Raw genomic sequence first — 19,258 nt, 5'->3', positions numbered from 1 at the left:
GGCGATTCGCATCAATCAAGCTCTTTTAAGGGCGGAAAATCGCACACATGCATGTGACAAGTGGGTCGTTGGGGGCGCAGCAGCTCAGCTCAGCTGAGTCGACTCCCATCAACCGACAGCCTCATTCATTTCAAAGTTTGTTAAGGCACCGAAGAAGTTAAAATGGTGAGCTGTCACTCCAAATTCGGAAGATACAAACTTATTCACCGTGGTTTTAATCCGGCTGCGACTTCTACAATATTTTGTCTTTATGGAATGTAGCTGCAGCAATCCGAATAACTACACCAGCTGCGACTACACTGTGTCGAGGAGCCGATTCCCGGGTGCCTGAGGGACCACGAGTTAGAGAGGATATGAGTGTTGAGAAACCCTAATGAAGGGTTATGTGGGCAAATACCGAATATAGCCCTGAGGGCTATCGCGTCTTTATATATAGAACTTGTACCCCTCATATGAAACAGAGAAGAAAAAGAGGTCAGAGGCCCAACCCTATATCCAGTGTCTCGTGTGTTTCTTCTGTCGTGCTTATGGGAAGAGAGACGGATCCTCTACAGCTTCTTGCGCCTCTACTGCTGACGGGAGGGAAGAGAGCGGATCTGGTGATCCGTGGTAATGTAGTTCTCAACACGTTATCAGCACGCTCTACCTCGACGTTGTTGCGAGATCAGATCTGCATCAACTCTTCGTCAAGCCGGCAGGTCCTCCGGCCTAGCCGAACTGTCCTACACGACAGACTTCGATTTCCCTCTACGCAATCGAGCAGTATGTGTTTCTAAGTAGATTGGATATTATCCTCGATCTGCATCGTTCAACGTCTTGAACACCGTCTGCGCCCATGAATTCCTGGGGAATAGCGCATGCAATAGACCGGGTCACACCTTTTTTGCGTCGCTCGAGTGGCGTGCTGGTGCTTCGATTTCTCTACACAATAGAGATGTATGTCTTTCTCAGTACATTTAGATCTACTGTTCTATATTGTTCATCGGAAGAGAACGTGTGCTAGCCGCCTAGCCCTGCACAGTAGCCGACGGCTACTCAGCCACACGTGAGGAATGGAGCCGGTCGAGGAATGGAGCCGGTCAACTCGGAAACGCTCCTGCTTCCGTAATGGCCGCGCGTCCAGTACTCCAGTCAAGCGCCTTGCATGCTAAGGAAAAGAAAAAAAAAGTAGACCAACAACACGATCGGTTGCATGCATAGTTGGTCTCGTGCATGGCCGCATGCAAAAAGCATCTGAACCCCACTTTCAGAATTCCGTGGCAATTTCTCAATACATTAAATAAATAGAATAACACAAGTTTTATATAGTCTTCTCTATCTTAATTAATTATTTCCTGCAGTAAATAATTAGTAGAGAAATACATGTTTAAATATGGAAAATGCTTTCTACACCTGATGTGTTATGCTCATGCAATAATTTTGGTGTTTATTTTCTGCTTTTTATTTATTGTAGCAGAATTATTAAAATGCATGTAAAGTCTATATAAGGTATACTCAAATCGCTCTAAATATTTGCTATGTGTTGAGCCTTCGGACTCACGTCGAATGATTAAATTGTATAATGAGTACTCAGACACGCCGATCAGGCTGCGTTGGTAATCGGCTGAGTTATGGCATTAGCTGAATATTGACTGCGCCCTGGCAACACGACGCAATATTTGTGCCGTTCGTACTTGGCTGCGTCATGTGATTGCTATGTCGCGCTCTCCATTAATCGGATCGCTCCCGTTGAGTCAGACCGTCATCGCTGACTCGCGTATTTTTCGCATGCCCTGTAGGCACTGTCTGTCTGCCGTGATCATGGAGTCACAATTGCGCCTGTTGCACGTTGCGTGGACTTATCGTGTGCCCCAATTACCGAGTCACAACTGCGCCTGTTGCGCTTGTTACGAAGGCTTGTTGTGTTGTGGTAGCCCAGATGGCCACACACGCGTTGACATCAGATACGCTAGAACTTGTACTCGCGTGGATTGCAGTGGGTTATTCAAGCCCCTAAAGTTACATTATACGCAACCTTCGTAAACAGTTTTGTTTGTCTCTATATTTTATTTGACTGTGTTGTGTGGCATCATATATTTATTTATATTGCCAAGTGGCCATAACAACTATATCAAGCTATATAGTGCTTGGAAATCTGGGAAATTAAATTGAAATATAAATGAAACATAGATAAGATAATTCTCTCATCTTTCCTCATGCATAAAGTTTTACCCGAAGTAAACTGAAGATATATAATATAATGCATGAAAGCCCTTTTGGCATAGAAGACATCACAAATTGGGATTTTATTAGTAAGCAATAAGACCTTACCAAATGATTTAAGGCTATAAATCTCAGTTATACATTGCTCAACCAGATGTTGACATGTTGCTCTCTTTGTCGTTGAACGACATGAAGCGAACTTTGAGATAAATGGCTAGTACCCTAGCAACACGAAGTTGCGAGTACATCGAAAGGTTATTCTGAGAATTTTTTCACTATGTTGGTGTGAAAACCATAGTGTGTTCCCGTCGAACCACTTTACTCGTTCTATCTAGGACCTCTATGCTTGTGTCGCATACATCTCTCGGAATTGTAAATACTTATAGTCACTGAATTGACTCGGGATAGTCCTTTGACAATTTGGTATACACTGTAAGCTAAATGGTAAAGGTCCGTCCTGAATGGACAGATATCTGGGGTTTATGTAGCCGAACTACACTGAATTCCACCCTTTGGCATGCTTACCATTATCTACCTTCGATCTACCAAAAGTGAGAAGAGTAGACAAATAACTATGAAATCCCACATCACCACAGAGCTTGAAGCTAAATTAGACATTAACATATTCTTGGTCCTCGGAGCCAGAAGAGTCATATGTCTTGACCACTAGACTACTAGTGATGATAATTTGTGATAGAAATATGAAGATCTTATGGAGACCTGTTGTATCCTCTCTACTCCTGATGATTTCTTCGTATGAGAGCAGTACTATCTGTTGTTGAAGATGGATCCTGGGCGGATACCAGTCTTGTTTCGTTCTTGCCAAGCAGTTATCATCATTTGCTTCATCAAAAGCTAGTTATATGGTGATATTTCCCAGATAAAATGAATTCTTGGCCTTATCTGTTCTATTCCAAAGCTTCTCTTTTTGCTGAACAATGAAGAGATCGAAATAATGCTATATAGAACAATTTGGTATATAATATGAGGAGAAATGTTTGCCCTGCTGGCAACACCACAAATAATTAACTATTGTTATAAGTTCTCTCTCAAAATTATTATACCTAGAAACGTTGCATAAATTGATACCCAATTTCAGATCGGTATGAGTAATTGGGTAAACAATGGACAATAATAAAACAAGCTGGACTATACATATCTGCATATAAAAATCTCTGCTTGGCAGCATTGGCATGATGTCGTGCACTTTACTACCAATATAAACACACATTTTCCTATGTGCCTCAAAGCACAATGCAACCAGTGAATGTCTTTGTGAGCGTTAGACCCTGATGGTCATTTTACTTGTTGATCTGAAGTCAACTAATGGCTCCAAATGACGAATGGTATTCACGAGCCCCTGAAGAAGCCTTGTGGATAAAATAGTGTTGTTGAAAGGGAATTAGGCTTACACTTAGTCTCTAATTAATTTTGGTGGTTGAATTGCCCAACACAAATAATCGGACTAACTAGTTTGCCCAAGTGTATAGATTATACAGGTGTAAAAGGTTCACACTCAGCCAATAAAAAGACCAAGTTTTGGATTCAACAAAGGAGCAAAGGGGCAACCGAAGGCACCCCTGGTCTGGCGCACCGGACTGTCCGGTGTGCCACCGGACATGTCCGGTGCACCGGGGGGACTCAGACTCAAACTCGCCACCTTCGGGAATTTCCAGAGGCACTCGCGCTATAATTCACCGGACAGTGTCCGGTGCGCCAAGGAGGAGCGGCCTCAGGAACTCGCCAGCTTCGGAAATCGCCAACGGCTAGTCCGCTAAAAATCACCGGACTGTCCGGTGTGCACCGGACTGTCCGGTGCGACTCCAGTGCAACGGCTATCTCCGCGCCAACGGCTCTCTGCCGCGCATTTAATGCGCGCTCTGCGCGCGCAGAAGTCAGGCGCGCCCATACTGGCACACCGGACAGCAAACAGTACCTGTCCGGTGTGCACCGGACACCCAGGTGGGCCCATAAGTCAGAAACTCCAACGGTCAGAATCCAACGGCAGTGATGACGTGGCAGGGGGCACCGGACTGTCCGGTGTGCACCGGACTGTCCGGTGTGCACCGGACTGTCCGGTGCGCCATCGAACAGACAGCCTCCCAACGGCCACTTTTGGTGGTTGAGGCTATAAATACCCCAACCACCCCACCATTCATTGCATCCAAGTTTTCACCTTCCAACCACCTTACAAGAGCTAGCTTTCATTGCAAGGCACACCAAAAGAGATCAAATCCTCTCCCAACTTCATTCAAAGCCCTAGTGACTAGAGAGAGTGATTTGTAGTGTTCATTTGAGCTCTTGCGCTTGGATCGCTTCTTTTCTTTCGCATTCTTTCTTGCGATCAAACACTCACTTGTAATTGAGGCAAGAGGCACCAATTGTGTGGTGGCCCTTGCGGGAAGTTTGATTCCCAAGTGATTTGAGAAGAGAAGCTCACTCGGTCCGAGGGACCGATTGAGAGAGGGAAGGGTTGAAAGAGACCCGGCCTTTGTGGCCTCCTCAACGGGGAGTAGGTTTGCAAGAACCGAACCTCGGTAAAACAAATCCGCGTGTCACACTCTTCATTTGCTTGCGATTTGTTTTGCACTCTCTCTCGCGGACTCGTTTATATTTCTAACGCTAACCCGGCTTGTAGTTGTGATTATTTTTGAGAATTTCAGTTTCGCCCTATTCACCCCCCCTCTAGGCGACTTTCAATTGGTATCGGAGCCTGGTGCTTCATTAGAGCCTAACCGCTCGAAGTAATGTCGGGAGATCACGCCAAGAAGGAGATGGAGACCGGCGAAAAGCCCACTACAAGCCACAGGAGCACTTCATCGGAAGAGTCCCGCACCAAGAGGAAGGAGAAGAAGAAGATCTCCTCCAACAAAGGGAAGGAGAAGAAATCTTCTTCTCACCACAAAGAGAAGAAGGAAAAATCTTCTTCCCACAAGCCGCGTCGAAGTGGGGACAAGCAAAAGAGGATGAGGAAGGTGGTCTACTACGAGACCGACACTTCATCAACATCAACCTCCGACTCCGATGCGCCCTCCGTAACTTCTAAACGCCAAGAGCGTAAGAAGTTTAGTAAGATCCCCCTACACTACCCTCGCATTTCTAAACATGCACCTTTACTTTCCGTCCCATTAGGCAAACCACCAACTTTTGATGGTGAAGATTATGCTAGGTGGAGTGATTTAATGCGATTTCATCTAACCTCACTCCACAAAAGTATATGGGATGTTGTTGAGTTTGGTGCACAGGTACCATCGGTAGGGGATAAAGACTATGATGAGGATGAGGTGGCCCAAATCGAGCACTTCAACTCTCAAGCAACAACAATACTCCTCGCCTCTTTAAGTAGAGAGGAGTATAACAAAGTTCAAGGGTTGAAGAGCGCCAAGGAGGTTTGGGATGTACTCAAAACCGCGCACGAGGGAGATGAGCTCACCAAGATCACCAAGCGGGAAACGATCGAGGGGGAGCTCGGTCGGTTCCAGCTTCGCAAAGGGGAGGAGCCACAACACATGTACAACCGGCTCAAGACCTTGGTGAACCAAGTGCGCAACCTCGGGAGCGTAAAGTGGGATGACCACTAAGTGGTTAAGGTTATCCTAAGATCTCTCATTTTCCTTAACCCTACTCAAGTTCAATTAATTCGTGGTAATCCAAGATATACTAAAATGACCCCCGAAGAGGTAATCGGGCATTTTGTAAGTTTTGAGTGCATGATCGAAGGCTCGAGGAAGATCAACGAGCTTGATGATCCATCTACATCCGAGGCTCAACCCGTCGCATTCAAGGCGACGGAAGAAAAGAAGGAGGAGTCTACCCCAAGTCGACAACCAATAGACGCCTCCAAGCTTGACAATGAGGAGATGGCGCTCGTTATCAAGAGCTTCCGCCAAATCCTCAAACAAAGGAGGGGGAAAGACTACAAGCCCCGCTCCAAGAAGGTTTGCTACAAATGTGGTAAGCCCGGTCATTTTATTGCTAAATGTCCTATATCAAGTGACAGTGACCGAGGCGACGACAAGAAGGGGAGAAGAAAGGAGAAGAAGAGGTACTACAAGAAGAAGGGCGGCGATGCCCATGTTTGTCGGGAATGGGATTCCGACGAAAGCTCAAGCGACTCCTCCGACGACGAGGACGCCGCCAACATCGCCGTCACCAAGGGACTTCTCTTCCCCAACGTCGGCCACAAGTGCCTCATGGCAAAGGACGGCAAAAGGAAGAAGGTAAAATCAAGATCCTCCACTAAATATGAAACCTCTAGTGATGAAAATGCTAGTGATGAGGAGGATAACTTGCGTACCCTTTTTGCCAATCTTAACATGGAACAAAAAGAAAAATTAAATGAATTAATTAGTGCTATTCATGAAAAAGATGACCTTTTGGATTCCCAAGAGGATTGTCTTATTAAGGAAAACAAGAAACATGTTAAAGTTAAAAATGCTTACACTCTAGAAGTAGAAAAATGTCAAAAACTATTTAGTGAGCTAAGCACTTGCCATGAGATGATTGACAACCTTAAACATGAAAATGCTAGTTTAAATGCTAAGGTTGATTCACATATTTGTAATGTTTCAACTCCCAATCCTAGAGATAATAATGATGATTTGCTTGCTAGGATTGAAGAATTAAACATTTCTCTTGCTAGCCTTAGAATAGAAAATGAAAATTTAATTGCTAAGACTAAAGAATTAGATGTTTGCAATGCTACCATTTCCAATCTTAGAGACAAAAATGATATTCTTCATGCTAAGATTGTTGAACTTAATTCTTGCAAACCCTCTACATCTACCATTGAGCATGTTTCCATTTGTACTAGATGTAGAGATATTGATATTAATGCTATTCATGATCACATGGCTTTAATTAAAAAACAAAATGATCATATAGCAATATTAGATGCTAAAATTGCCGAGCATAACTTAGAGAATGAAAAATTTAAATTTGCTAGAAGCATACTTTATAATGGGAGACGCCCGGGCATTAAGGATGGCATTGGCTTCCAAAGGGGAGACAATGTCAAAATTAGTGCCCCTCCTAAGAGATTGTCCAACTTTGTTAAGGGCAAAGCTCCCATGCCTCAGGATAACAAGGGTTACATTTTATACCCTGCCGGTTATCCCGAGAGCAAAATTAGGAGAATTCATTCTAGGAAGTCTCACTCTGGCCCAAACCATGCTTTTATGTATAAGGGTGAGACATTTAGTTCTAGGCAACCAACCCGTGCTAAGTTGCCTAAGAAAACTCCTAGTGCATCAAATGAACATAGTCTTTCATTTAAAACTTTTGATGCATCTTATGTTTTAACTAACAAATCCGGCAAGATAGTTGCCAAGTATGTTGGGGGCAAGCACAAGGGGTCAAAGACTTGTGTTTGGGTACCCAAAGTTCTTGTGTCTAATGCCAAAGGACCCAAAACCATTTGGGTACCTAAAGTCAAGAACTAAACTTGTTTTGTAGGTTTATGCATCCGGGGGCTCAAGTTGGATACTCGACAGCGGGTGCACAAACCACATGACAGGGGAGAAACGAATGTTCTCCTCATACGAGAAAAACCAAGATCCCCAAAGAGCGATTACATTCGGGGATGGAAATCAAGGTTTGGTCAAAGGTTTGGGTAAAATTGCTATATCTCCTGACCACTCTATTTCCAACGTTTTTCTTGTTGATTCATTAGATTACAACTTGCTTTCTGTTTCTCAATTATGTCAAATGGGCTACAACTGTCTATTCACTGATGTAGGTGTCACTGTCTTTAGAAGAAGTGATGATTCAATAGCATTTAAGGGAGTGTTAGAGGGTCAGCTATACTTGGTGGATTTTGATAGAGCTGAACTCGACACTTGCTTGATTGCTAAGACTAACATGGGTTGGCTCTGGCACCGCCGACTAGCCCATGTTGGGATGAAGAATCTTCACAAACTTCTAAAGGGAGAGCACATTTTAGGATTAACAAATGTTTATTTTGAGAAAGACAGGATTTGTAGCGCATGCCAGGCAGGGAAGCAAGTTGGAGCCCATCATCCACACAAGAACATCATGACGACCGATAGGCCGCTTGAGCTACTCCACATGGATCTATTCGGCCCGATTGCTTACATAAGCATCGGCGGGAGTAAGTATTGTCTTGTAATAGTGGATGATTATTCTCGCTTCACTTGGGTATTCTTTTTACAGGAAAAATCTCAAACCCAAGAGACCTTAAAAGGATTCTTGAGACGGGCTCAAAATGAGTTCGGCTTAAGAATCAAGAAAATTAGAAGCGACAATGGGACGGAGTTCAAGAACTCTCAAATCGAAGGCTTTCTTGAGGAGGAGGGCATCAAGCATGAGTTCTCTTCTCCCTACACGCCACAACAAAATGGTGTAGTGGAGAGGAAGAATCGAACTCTATTGGATATGGCTAGAACCATGCTTGATGAATACAAGACTTCGGATCGGTTTTGGGCGGAGGCGGTCAACACCGCTTGCTACGCCATCAACCGGTTGTATCTACACCGAATCCTCAAGAAGACATCATATGAACTCCTAACCGGTAAAAAGCCCAACATTTCATATTTTAGAGTTTTTGGTAGCAAATGCTTTATTCTTGTTAAAAGAGGTAGAAAATCTAAATTTGCTCCTAAAACTGTAGAAGGCCTTTTACTTGGTTATGACTCAAACACAAGGGCATATAGGGTCTTTAACAAGTCCACCGGACTAGTTGAAGTCTCATATGACGTTGTGTTTGATGAAACTAATGGCTCTCAAGTAGAGCAAGTTGATCTTGATGAGATAGGTGAAGAAGAGGCTCCATGCATCGCGCTAAGGAACATGTCCATTGGGGATGTGTGTCCTAAGGAATCCGAAGAGCCTTCAAATGCACAAGATCAACCTTCCTCCTCCATGCAAGCATCTCCACCAACTCAAAATGAGGATGAAGCTCAAGTTGATGAAGTAGAAGATCAAGCAAATGAGCCACCTCAAGATGACGGCAATGATCAAGGGGGAGATGCAAATGATCAAGACTAGGAGGATGAAGAGCAAAGGCCGCCACACCCAAGAGTCCACCAAGCAATTCAGCAAGATCACCCCGTCGACACCATCCTCGGCGACATTCATAAGGGGGTAACTACTCGATCTCGTGTTGCCCATTTTTGTGAGCATTACTCGTTTGTTTCCTCTATTGAGCCACACAGGATAGAGGAAGCACTTCAAGATTCGGATTGGGTGGTGGCGATGCAAGAGGAGCTCAACAATTTCACGAGGAACGAGGTATGGCATTTAGTTCCACGTCCTAACCAAAATGTTGTAGGAACCAAATGGGTCTTCCGCAACAAGCAAGATGAGCATGGTGTGGTGACAAGGAACAAAGCTCAACTTGTTGCCAAGGGATACTCCCAAGTCGAAGGTTTGGATTTCGGTGAAACCTATGCACCCGTAGCTAGGCTTGAGTCAATTCGCATATTATTGGCCTATGCTACTTACCATAGCTTTAAGCTTTATCAAATGGACGTGAAAAGTGCCTTCCTCAACGGACCAATCAAGGAAGAGGTCTATGTTGAGCAACCTCCCGGCTTTGAGGACAGTAAGTATCCTAACCATGTCTATAAGCTCTCTAAGGCGCTTTATGGGCTCAAGCAAGCCCCAAGAGCATGGTATGAATGCCTTAGAGATTTCCTTATTGCAAATAGCTTCAAAGTCGGAAAAGCCGATCCTACACTCTTTACTAAAACTCTTGAAAATGACTTGTTTGTATGCCAAATTTATGTTGATGATATTATATTTGGGTCTACTAATGAGTCTACATGTGAAGAATTTAGTAGGATTATGACACAGAAATTCGAGATGTCTATGATGGGGGAGTTGAAGTATTTCTTAGGATTCCAAGTAAAGCAACTCCAAGAGGGCACCTTCATTAGCCAAACGAAGTACACTCAAGACATTCTAAACAAGTTTGGGATGAAGGATGTCAAGCCCATCAAGACTCCCATGGGAACAAATGGGCATCTCGACCTCGACACGGGAGGTAAGTCCGTGGATCAAAAGGTATATCGGTCGATGATTGGTTCATTGCTTTATTTATGTGCATCTCGACCGGACATTATGCTTTCCGTTTGCATGTGTGCAAGATTCCAATCCGACCCTAAGGAATCTCACCTTACGGCCGTAAAACGAATCTTGAGATATTTGGCTTATACACCCAAGTTTGGCCTTTGGTACCCTCGGGGATCCACTTTTGATTTAATTGGTTATTCGGATGCCGATTGGGCGGGGTGCAAAATCAATAGAAAGAGCACATCGGGGACTTGCCAGTTCTTGGGAAGATCTTTGGTGTCTTGGGCTTCAAAGAAACAAAATTCGGTCGCTCTTTCCACCGCCGAAGCCGAGTATATTGCCGCAGGTCATTGTTGCGCGCAACTACTTTGGATGAGGCAAACCTTGCGGGACTATGGTTACAAATTAACCAAAGTCCCTTTGCTATGTGATAATGAGAGTGCAATCAAAATGGCCGACAATCCCGTCGAGCATAGCCGCACTAAGCACATAGCCATTCGGTATCATTTTCTTAGGGATCACCAACAAAAGGGAGATATCGAGATTTCTTACATTAACACTAAAGATCAATTAGCCGATATCTTTACCAAGCCTCTTGATGAACAAACTTTTACCAAACTTAGGCATGAGCTCAATATTCTTGATTCACGCAACTTCTTTTGCTAGATTGCACACATAGCTCATTTATATACTTTTGATCATATCTCTTTTATATGCTATGACTAATGTGTTTTCAAGTCTATTTCAAACCAAGTCATAGGTGTATTGAAAGAGAATTGGAGTCTTCGGCGAAGACAAAGGCTTCCACTCCGTAACTCACCCGTCGCCATTGCTCCAAGTAAAGGACCGGACTTCGTCTTTGGTATAATCTTAACTCATTTACTTATGATCAAAGGGGAAGATAGTACTTCGAAGGGCTCTAATAAAATTCCGTTTTTGGCGATTCATGCCAAAGGGGGAGAAAGTATGAGCCCAAAGCAAAAGGACCGCACCACCACCAATTTCAAAAACTTAGTGCTTTCCAAAAGTATTTATCAATTGGTATCCTAATTGTGTTCAAAAGGGGGAGAAAGTAGTATTTCAAACATGGTATATCAAAACCCTCTTGAACACTAAGAGATGGATCTCTTTTAGGGGGAGTTTTGTTTAGTCAAAGGAGAGCATTTGAAACAGGGGGAGAAAATTTCAAATTTTAAAAATGTTTTGCAAATTCTTATTCACTACCTTTGACTATTTGCAAAAGAACTTTGAAAAGGATTTCCAAAAAGAGTTTGCAAAAACAAAACATGTGGTGCAAGCGTGGTCCAAAATGTTATATAAGAAAGAAACAATCCATGCATATCTTGTAAGTATTTATATTGGCTCAATTCCAAGCAACCTTTACACTTACATTATGCAAACTAGTTCAATTATGCACTTCTATATTTGCTTTGGCTTGTGTTGGCATCAATCACCAAAAAGGGGGAGATTGAAAGGGAATTAGGCTTACACTTAGTCCCTAATTAATTTTGGTGGTTGAATTGCCCAACACAAATAATCGGACTAACTAGTTTGCCCAAGTGTATAGATTATACAGGTGTAAAAGGTTCACACTCAGCCAATAAAAAGACCAAGTTTTGGATTCAACAAAGGAGCAAAGGGGCAACCGAAGGCACCCCTGGTCTGGCGCACCGGACTGTCCGGTGTGCCACCGGACATGTCCGGTGCACCGGGGGGACTCAGACTCAAACTCGCCACCTTCGGGAATTTCTAGAGGCACTCGCGCTATAATTCACCGGACTGTCCGGTGTACACCGGACAGTGTCCGGTGCGCCAAGGAGGAGCGGCCTCAGGAACTCGCCAGCTTCGGAAATCGCCAACGGCTAGTCCGCTAAAAATCACCGGACTGTCCGGTGCGACTCCAGTGCAACGGCTATCTCCGCGCCAACGGCTCTCTGCCGCGCATTTAATGCGCGCTCTGCGCGCGCAGAAGTCAGGCGCGCCCATACTGGCACACCGGACAGCAAACAGTACCTGTCCGGTGTGCACCGGACACCCAGGTGGGTCCACAAGTCAGAAACTCCAACGGTCAGAATCCAACGGCAGTGATGACGTGGCAGGGGGCACCGGACTGTCCGGTGTGCACCGGACTGTCCGGTGCGCCATCGAACAGACAGCCTCCCAACGGCCACTTTTGGTGGTTGGGGCTATAAATACCCTAACCACCCCACCATTCATTGCATCCAAGTTTTCACCTTCCAACCACCTTACAAGAGCTAGCTTTCATTGCAAGGCACACCAAAAGAGATCAAATCCTCTCCCAACTTCATTCAAAGCCCTAGTGACTAGAGAGAGTGATTTGTAGTGTTCATTTGAGCTCTTGCGCTTGGATCGCTTCTTTTCTTTCGCATTCTTTCTTGCGATCAAACACTCACTTGTAATTGAGGCAAGAGGCACCAATTGTGTGGTGGCCCTTGCGGGAAGTTTGATTCCCAAGTGATTTGAGAAGAGAAGCTCACTCGGTCCGAGGGACCGATTGAGAGAGGGAAGGGTTGAAAGAGACCCGGCCTTTGTGGCCTCCTCAACGGGGAGTAGGTTTGCAAGAACCGAACCTCGGTAAAACAAATCCGCGTGTCACACTCTTCATTTGCTTGCGATTTGTTTTGCACCCTCTCTCGCGGACTCGTTTATATTTCTAACGCTAACCCGGCTTGTAGTTGTGATTATTTTTGAGAATTTCAGTTTCGCCCTATTCACCCCCCCTCTAGGCGACTTTCATTTGTGCATGTTAGTCTAAATCTTAATGATTGACTGTGCATTTGGTAATAATAACAATAAGTTTGCAGAATTGTAACCATGAAGCAACGTGTTGTTGCGTGTCTCGCTGGATGTTGAGACTAACCCTTCATGTGAAGGACAAATATGTAGTATTCATGCCACTACATTAATCTAAGTCCAAAGCTCACTGCATAAAACCCCTATATGTAATGTGCGTAAGATTTCCCAAATAAATCACCACAATAGCATACATTGGCCACAACTGGATGATTGTGGTTGGGGATTTTATCTGTATGCTTTTAGAACATCTCGACATTAGGGGGAGGAATGCCCATATAGTGTAATGCCTCAATATTCTATAAAACGCACAAAAGCCAAACTGAACCTGTCGTTCAGGGTGTACTCCTGTGTATATGGAGTTTGCCAGAAATCGTTGAGGAGTAACCATATTGGTCTGAATGCTTCTACCTGATGTAGATGTGGATATTGAGAGCACCTAGAGGGGGGTGAATAGGTGATCCTGTAGAACTTCAAAAACTTAAGCCACAAAACTTCGTTAATTGTTAGCACAGTAATTTGCCAAGTGGCTAGAGAAGGATCTCAACACAACACAATAACCAAGAGATATCAATCACAGAGATGGCACAGTGGTTATCCCGTGGTTCGGCCAAGACCAACGCTTGCCTACTCCACGTTGTGGCGTCCCAACGGACGAGGGTTGCAATCAACCCCTCTCAAGCGGTCCAAAGACCAACTTAAATACCACGGTGTTGCTTTGCTTTTCTTAATCCTGCTTGCGAGGAATCTCCACAGCTTGGAGCCTCTCGCCCTTACAAAAGATGTTCACAAAGAATCACGGAGCAAGGGAGGGATTAGCAATTCACACACGACACAAAGATCACAGCGAATACGCACACACAAAACCCAGACTTGAGCTCAAGAGACTAGCACACTAGAACGGAGCTCAAATCACTAGAATGTCGAACAAGTGCGCAAGAATGAAGTGTGAGTGATCAATAATGCTCAAAGGATGCTTGGTATTTTCCTCCATGCGCCTAGGGGTCCCTTTTATAGCCCCAAGGCAGCTAGGAGCCGTTGAGCGCAAATCTGGAAGGCCATTCTTGCCTTCTGTCGTCGGGTGCACCGGACAGTCCGGTGCACACCGGACACTGTCCGGTGCCAGATTTCTTTCCTTAAATGTCGAAGCCGATCGTTGGCAGACTTGGAGCCGTTGGCGCACCGGACATGTCCGGTGCACACCGGACAGTCCGGTGCCATCTTCTAGCCGTTGGCTCGGCCACGTGTCCCGCGCAGATTGCCCAGCCGACCGTTGGCCCGGCCGACCGTTGGCTCACCGGACAGTCCGGTGCACACCGGACAGTCCGGTGAATTTTAGTCGTACGTCGTCAGCGAATTCCCGAGAGCAGCCACTTCGCTCGAGCCAGCCTAGCGCACCGGACACTGTCCGGTGCACCACCGGACAGTCCGGTGCTCCCAGACTCAGCAGAGTCTTGGCTGCTCGAGCCAAGACAATTCCAATTCGATTTTTCATGTTTCCAGCACTTAGACACAATATATTAGTCCATAAACAATATACTAAGTCCGAGAAACATACCTTTATCCTTGATTTGTACTTTGTCCACCATTTTACACTTAAGCACTTGTGTTGGACACTAAATCACCAAAATACTTAGAAATGGCCCAAGGGCACATTTCCCTTTCAATCTCCCCCTTTTTGGTGATTTATGCCAACACAACATAAAGCAAGTAGAACAAATACAAAATCATTTCAAACAAGAACTCAAAATTGTTTTGGTTCAATTTTGGCATATATGGATCATCCTTTGCCACCACTTGGTTTGGTTTTGCAAATCAAAACTCAAATTTCTATCTCTACGTCAAACACACATGTTAAGGCATAAAGAGAGTCATTTCAAGAGTATATGATTCAAGATTCCAAAAACTCCCCCTTTTTCCCATAATCAACATTTCTCCCCACAAGAAGCCAACTTTTGACAGGATAGACAATAAAAGAGTTTTGACAAACAAAAAAGCTCTATTCTACTATTTTCAAAATATCTCAAGTGGTAGCTGATCCATTTATCGCTTTGGCCTTTATTTTCTCCCCCTTTGGCATCAAACACCAAAACGGGATCAATCTTGGCCCTTTTAACCCCATTGCCTCACCAAAATCTTCAAATGAGAACACAAAGGCAATAAGAGTATAAAGATGAACTTGGAGAAGTTACTCTTTTCATCGGAGTGCAGTGGAAGTCTTGCATGGTCCAAGTCCACCTTTTTCCTTTCAATTCTCCTTGGAGACTAAAACAACCAAACTCAAGTACATGGTTAGTCTCAAAGGGTCAAGTTGTAGCACAGCTCCCCCAAAATATGTGCATCACTTGCAAACAGGACTTGTGAGGTCCAGGGAGTGTTTATACAACTTGAGCAACAAAATGCATAAGGAACATGATCAAAGGCATAAACACATGTATGCTATAAATCAATCCAGGTTCCGCGAATCTAAGACATTTAGCTCACTACGCAACCTGCAAAAGGTCTTCTCATCTAGAGGCTTAGTGAAGATATCGGCTAGCTGGTTCTCGGTGCTAACATGAAACACTTCGATATCTCCCTTTTGCTGGTGGTCTCTCAGAAAGTGATGCCGGATGTCAATGTGCTTTGTGCGGCTGTGTTCAACAGGATTTTCCGCCATGCGGATAGCACTCTCATTATCACATAGGAGTGGGACTTTGCTCAGATTGTAGCCAAAGTCCCTGAGGGTTTGCCTCATCTAAAGTAGTTGCGTGCAACACTGTCCTGCGGCAACGTACTCGGCCTCAGCGGTGGATAGGGCAACGGAGGTTTGTTTCTTAGAGTTCCATGACACCAGGGACCTTCCTAAGAATTGGCACGTCCCCGATGTACTCTTCCTATCGACCTTACATCCAGCATAGTCGGAATCCGAGTACCCAATCAAGTCAAAGTTAGACCCCTTTGGATACCAGATCCCGAAGCAAGGCGTAGCGACTAAATATCTAAGAATTCGCTTCACAGCCACTAAGTGACACTCCTTAGGATCGGATTGAAATCTAGCACACATGCATACGCTAAGCATAATATCCGGTCTACTAGCACATAAATAAAGCAAAGAACCTATCATGGACCGGTATGCTTTTTGATCAACAGACTTACCTCCTTTGTTGAGGTCGGTGTGTCCGTCGGTTCCCATCGGCGTTTTTGCGGGCTTGGCTTCCTTCATCCCAAACCTCTTTAGCAAATCTTGCGTGTACTTCGTTTGGGAGATGAAGGTGCCGTCCTTGAGTTGCTTCACTTGGAACCCAAGGAAGTAGTTCAACTCGTCCATCATCGACATCTCGAATTTCTGCGCCATCACCCTGCTAAACTCTTCACAAGACTTTTGGTTAGTAGAACCAAATATTATGTCATCGACATAAATTTGGCACACAAAAAGATCACCATCGCAAGTCTTAGTAAAAAGAGTTGGATCGGCTTTCCCAACCTTGAAAGCATTAGCAATTAAAAAGTCTCTAAGGCATTCATACCATGCTCTTGGGGCTTGCTTAAGTCCATAGAGCGCCTTAGAGAGCTTACACACGTGGTCGGGGTACCGTTCATCCTCGAAGCCAAGGGGTTGCTCCACGTACACCTCCTCCTTGATCGGCCCGTTGAGGAAAGCGCTCTTCACATCCATTTGGTACAATCTGAAAGAATGGTGAGCGGCATATGCTAGCAAGATACGAATTGATTCTAGCCTAGCCACAGGAGCAAAAGTCTCCTCAAAGTCCAAACCTGCGACTTGGGCATACCCTTTTGCCACAAGTCGAGCCTTGTTCCTCGTCACCACCTCGTGCTCGTCCTGTTTGTTGCGGAACACCCACTTGGTTCCCACAACATTTTGCTTGGGACGAGGCACCAGTGTCCAAACTTCATTGCGCTTGAAGTTGTTGAGTTCCTCCTGCATGGCCAACACCCAGTCCGGATCTAGCAAGGCCCCTTCTACCCTGAAAGGCTCAATAGAAGAGACAAAAGAGTAATGCTCACAAAAATTAACTAATCTTGAACGAGTAGTTACTCCCTTGCTAATATCACCCAATATCTGGTCGACGGGATTATCCCTTTGAATCGTCGCTCGAACTTGGGTTGGAGGTGCCTGAGGTGCTTCTTCCTCTTGAACCTCCTGTGCTCCCCCTTGATCATGCGCCTCCACTTGAGGTACCTGTTCGTCATCCTGGGTTGGGGGATGCACCATAGTTGAGGAAGACGGTTGATCTTGCTCCAAATGTTCCTGAGGCCGTACATCTCCAATCGCCATGGTGCGTATCGCGGCCGTTGGAACGTTTTCTTCATCTACATCATCAAGATCAACAACTTGCTCTCTTGGAGAGCCATTAGTCTCATCAAATACAACGTCGCTAGAGACTTCAACCAAACCCGATGATTTGTTGAAGACCCTATACGCCTTTGTATTTGAATCATAACCTAATAAAAACCCTTCTACGGCTTTGGGAGCAAATTTGGAATTCCTACCCTTCTTCACTAGAATGTAGCATTTACTCCCAAAAACACGAAAGTACGATACATTGGGTTTGTTACCAGTCAGCAGCTCATATGAAGTCTTCTTGAGGATGCGGTGAAGGTAGACCCTGTTGATGGCGTGGCAAGCCGTGTTCACGGCTTCCGACCAAAAGCACTCGGGGGTCTTGAACTCTCCAAGCATAGTCCTCGCCATATCTATGAGCGTCCTGTTCTTCCTCTCTACCACACCATTTTGCTGAGGTGTGTAGGGAGCAGAGAACTCGTGCTTGATCCCTTCCTCCTCAAGGAACTCCTCCACTTGAAGGTTCTTGAATTTGGACCCGTTGTCGCTCCTTATCTTCTTCACCTTGAGCTCAAACTCATTTTGAGCTCTCCTTAGGAAGCGCTTGAGGGTCCCTTGGGTTTCAGACTTATCCTGCAAAAAGAACACCCAAGTGAAGCGGGAAAAGTCATCAACAATAACTAGACCATACTTACTTCCTCCTATGCTCAGATAGGCGACGGGTCCGAAGAGGTCCATATGCAGCAGCTCCAGAGGTCTTGACGTGGTCATCACATTCTTGCTGTGATGTGCTCCTCCCACTTGTTTACCTGCTTGACAAGCTGCACAAGGTCTATCTTTTTCGAAATGAACATTGGTTAGACCTATCACGTGTTCTCCCTTTAGAAGTTTGTGGAGGTTCTTCATTCCCACATGTGCTAGGCGGCGATGCCACAACCAGCCCATGCAAGTCTTAGCCATTAAGCATGCATCTAGACCGGCCTCTTCTTTTGCAAAATCAACTAAGTAAAGTTTGTCGTCTAGTACACCTTTAAAAGCTAGTGAACCGTCACATCTTCTAAAGACAGACACATCTACATTTGTAAATAGACAGTTATATCCCATATTGCATAATTGACTAACAGATAGCAAATTATATCCAAGAGACTCTACTAAAAACACATTAGAGATAGAGTGCTCATTTGAGATTGCAATTTTACCTAACCCTTTTACCTTGCCTTGATTCCCATCACCGAATATTATTGAATCTTGGGAATCTTTATTCTTGACGTAGGAGGTGAACATCTTCTTCTCCCCTGTCATATGGTTTGTGCATCCGCTGTCGATAATCCAGCTTGAACCCCCGGATGCATAAACCTGCAAGGCAAATTTAGGCTTGGGTCTTAGGTACCCAACTCATGTTGGGTCCTGCAAGGTTAGCACAAATATCCTTAGGGACCCAAATGCAAGTTTTGTCTCCCTTGCATCTTGCCCCTAATTTTCTAGCAACTATCTTCCTATCCTTTCTACAAATAGCAAACGAAGCATTTAAAGCATGATATATTGTAGAAGGTTCATTAACTTTCCTAGGAGCATTAACAACATTTCTCCTAGGCATATTATGAACAACATTTCTCCTACCAACATTTCTATCATGCACATAAGAAGAACTAGAAGCAAACATGGCATGAGAATCAAAGGCATTATATGCATTACAACTCCTATAACCATTTCTAGATTGTCTCCTATCATAGTACATAAAGGCATGGTTCTTTTGCACACTACTAGCCATAGGGGCCTTCCCTTTCTCCTTGGCGGAGATGGGAGCCTTATGGCTTGTCAAGTTCTTGGCTTCCCTCTTGTAGCCAAGTCCATCCTTAATTGAGGGATGTCTACCAATCGTGTAGGCATCCCTTGCAAATTTTAGCTTGTCAAATTCATTCTTGC

The sequence above is a fragment of the Zea mays genome, chromosome 7, assembly GCF_902167145.1.
Source record: "Zea mays cultivar B73 chromosome 7, Zm-B73-REFERENCE-NAM-5.0, whole genome shotgun sequence".
NCBI classification, from domain to species: Eukaryota; Viridiplantae; Streptophyta; class Magnoliopsida; order Poales; family Poaceae; genus Zea; species Zea mays.
This window is presented reverse-complemented; position numbering follows the sequence as displayed.